The sequence below is a fragment of the Megascapheus bottae genome, chromosome 10 (genome assembly GCF_031878675.1).
Source record: "Megascapheus bottae isolate mThoBot1 chromosome 10, mThoBot2.hap1, whole genome shotgun sequence".
Taxonomy (NCBI): Eukaryota; Metazoa; Chordata; class Mammalia; order Rodentia; family Geomyidae; genus Megascapheus; species Megascapheus bottae.
In genome coordinates, this window is record NC_143518.1 from 37,940,809 (window position 1) to 37,944,862 (window position 4,054).

Consider the following 4,054-nt stretch of genomic DNA (forward strand, 5'->3'; position numbering starts at 1 on the left):
TGCCTGGTATGAGACACAATCGGCCCAAAAAGTGGAAGGGCCTGGGGCCTGGCCCCAGCTGGGAGGAGGCCAGCCCCTCCAAGTCAATGAGGGCTGGGAGCAGGAGGCACCTTCCTTCCAGTAGCCTCCCCCCCAGTCTTTTTCCTCCACACCCCTACCTCCCCACCCCGCCCCCCAGCCCCGGGAAGTCAGGGGACACTGAGGCTCTGGAGAGGCTGAGAGCTAGTGGACCCCAGTTCATTGCTTCCCTCTTTCTCTTGGGCTTTTGGGCCACATGACAAAGAAAATCAATTGAATAGTTACTAGTCATGGAGGGGTTTGGGGTATCTAAGGCACACAGAAAGGAGACAAGGAAGTGAGGGCCAGATGAGGTTGTATATGCCTATAATCCTAGCTACTCAAAAGACAGAAGAGGAGCTCCTTTTAACTCAGACCAGAACAAAAGGTAGAAACACTTTTTTTTTTTGGTCAGTTCTGGGGCTTGAATTCTGGGCCTAGGCATTGTCCCTGAGCTCTTCATCTCAAGGTTGATGCCCTACCCCTTGAACCACAGCCCCACTTCCGGTTTTCTGGTGGTTAATTGGAGGTAAGAGTCTCACGGACTATAGCTACTGGGCTGGCTTGGGCCACAGGGCCCTGCGAAACACTATCTTAAAAAGAAAAAGAAAGACGGCCTGGCAAAAAAAAAAAGGAAAGAAAGAAAGAAAATGAATAAATGCACAAATAGAATATATCCACTGGTAGGAAGGCCTTTTGTAAATGACTTGGATATGTTAAAATTTCAAATATGTGGAATCTTGTTTTGCTGTTTTTTTTTTTTTTTTCCCCAGTCCTGGGACTTGAACTCCAGGCCCGGGCACTCTCCTTCGGCTTTCTCAAGGCTAGTGGCCTGCTGCTTGAGCTACAGCACCACTCCTGGCTCTTTCTATGTATGTGGTACCAAGGAATGGAACCCAGGTCTTCATGCATGTTAGGTAAGCGAGCTCTCTACCACTAGGCCAAATTCTCAGCCCGGGATCTGGTTATTTTATAAAATTTAATTAAGGAAGGACTTTCTGGCCAGTAACATTAGAATAGAGGCCTGAAGGAAATGGGAGACTGAAGCATGCAGATATGTGGGATAGGAAAGACCCGGGGGGAGGGGGGACATGGGAGGGGCACTAATGCAAGCGTCCTGTGGCAAAATGTGCTTGGTATGTTCTAGGCATATGTAGGCAGCCGCTGTGGCTGGAACAGGATGACATTGAGGGGGATGATGATGGAGGATGTGGCCCTGGTCATGGGTTTCTCATGTCTGGCTTTGCATGCCATTGTGAGGACTTTGGTCTGAGGTTTCTGACCAGAGCAGAGCAATAGCCAAACTGTTAAAGGATCATTTTGCTGCTGTGTGGAAGGTGAACTGGCAGGGCAGGAACTGGAGGCCAGTGAGGAAACTCAGGCCTGGATTGAGGGATCCAGGCCCCCACATGATGGGGGCAGAGCAGTGGTGAGAATGGACTGGATTCCACACGTACTTTACAGATTTAAATAAATCTTCGGAGCTGGGAATGGTGGTGTGAGTCTGTAGTTCCTGCTACTCAGATGACTGAGATGAAAGGATCTATTGAGTCCTGGACTTTGGGTTCAGCTTGAACAACATAGACAACGTCTAAGAAACAAAACGTTGAGAAGGAGAGTAATGCAAGAAATAGCACTGCACAAGATGAAGTATATTCATAAATGGACCTGTTGAGCTGAAATCCTTTTGTATAACTACTACATATAATTTTTTTCCTAATTTATTGTTGTTTTAGAGGTGATAGACAGTGGGGTTACATTTACATGCACCAGGTAGTAAGTATATTTCCTAGCAGGTGCCAGGGGCTCATGCCTGTAATCCTAGCTATGCAGGAGGCTGAGATCTGAGGATCCTGGCTCAAACCCAGCCTGGGCAGGAAAGTCTGTGAGATTCTTATCTCCAATTAACCACTAGAAAGCTAGAAGTGGAGCTGTGGCTCAAAGGGTAGAGTGCTAGCTCTTGAACTGAAGAGCTCAGAGATAGCACCCAGGCCCAGAGTTCAAGCCCCATAATCAATCAATCAATCAATCAATCAATAACAGGCTTATATGAAGGGTGGACTTCAGTGGGAGGAAGAGGCTAACAAAGAGTGTGAATAAGGATGTGGTCCTAGTAATTGCAGTAGAACAATGAAACCTGTTGAGATTTTTTTAGAAGGGGGAGTAGAATAGAGAGACTAATATAGAGGTGAGTTTCATCAAGAAACATTTGTATACATGTGCAGAAATATTATAATTAAATACCCCCCGTGTACACTTCTAATGTATACTAAAAATAAATCAATTAATCCTCGGTAGAACACCTACAGGATGCAATGTAAAAATAAAAGACTTGATTTATGAAAGATTTATTTAGCTGGGCACTGGTATTCTTGCCTGTAATCTTAGCTACTCAGAAAGCTGAGATCTGAAGATCACAGTTTAAATCCAAGCCAGGCAGGAAAGTCTGTAAAACTCCAATTAACCACACCAAAAAAACAGAAGTGGAGCTATGGCTCAAAGTAGTAGAGTACTAGCCTTGAGTGAAAGAGCTCAGAGATAGTGCCTAGGCCCTGAGTTCAAGCCCTTGGACCAATTTAAAAAAAAAAAAGATTTATTCAACTCATTCTATATATTTTTAAGATAACACTGGGACTTGAACTCTGTATCTCCTGCTTGTTAAGCAGATGCTGTACAACTTGATCCATATTCTCAGTCTTGTTTTTATCATTTTGTTTTTGTTGAGAACCTGTCTCTACCTGTAGCCTAAGATGGCCTAAAACTACAGATGCTCCTGCCTTAGCCTTCAGAGCTGAGATTATAGATCTGTATCATCACACCAAGCCCTAAAACATATAAAAATTATAAAATTGAGCCAGGCGAGGTGGCTCACACCTGTAATCCTAGCTACTCAGGAGGCTGAGATCTGAGGATCAAGGTTCAAAACCAGCCTGGGTACAGAAGGACCTGAGACTATGATCTCCAATTTACCTGTAGAAAATAGGAAGTGGGGCTTGGCTCAAGGCTAGAACGGAAGCCTTGAGCTGAAGAGCTCAGGAACAGCTCCCAAGCCAAGCTCAAGCTACATGACCCACAAAAAAAAATTATAAAATTAAAATCCAGACAGGATTTGCGAATAGACTGTGCATATGAGCAGATGCGCAAGGATGCCTCCAGGAGTTTGGGTCCAGGAGTCTGGGCTGAGCACCTGGGAAGATGGCTGATGTCATCAGCTAGGATGGTAAGACTAGAGGCAGAGCAGGGAAGACCTTAGATCAGGACAGAGGAACTAGCTGAAAGGTATAAAGTCACCAAAGCACATATGGTATTTAAAGCTAGGAGCCCAGAGGAAGTCCACAGAGAATTCAGCCTGGAGTGTTACTCCAGTCATGGCCAGAGAGAGGAAGAATTGGCAATATTAGCTGAGAAGAATGATTCACCTGTAAGAAAGAGGTCAAGGGCTGGAATGTGGCTTAGTGGTAAAGTGCTTGCCTAGCATGCATGAAGCTCTGGGTTCGATTCCTCAGTACTACATAAACAGAAAAGGCCAGAAGAAGTGGCACTGTGGTTCAAGTGGTAGAGTGCTGCCTTGAGAAAAAAAAAAAGAAGCTCATGACTTCTCTTGGCTTAGTAGAGTGCTTGCTTAGCTTGCATGAAGACCCAGGTTCGATTCCTGGGTACCACATACATAGAAAAAACTGGAAGTGGTGCTGTGGCTCAAGTGGCAGAGCTCTAGCCTTCAGAAAGTCTAAGGACAGGGCTCAGGCCCTGAGTTCAAGGCCCAGGACTGGTGGTAGTGGTAGTGGTAGTAGTGGAAGTGATAATCTGAATGCTCGGAAAGGATTAGCTAGATGAGTTGCTATTTATACACTCTGCTATTAAAGAGTATAGGCGCTGTAGCTCTCTCCTGTACTCCTGAGACTGAGACCTGAGGATCAGGATTCAAAGCCAGCCTTGGCAGGAAAGTCTGAAGTCTGAGAGATTCTTTTTTTTTTTTGGTGGATCATGGGGCTTGAAC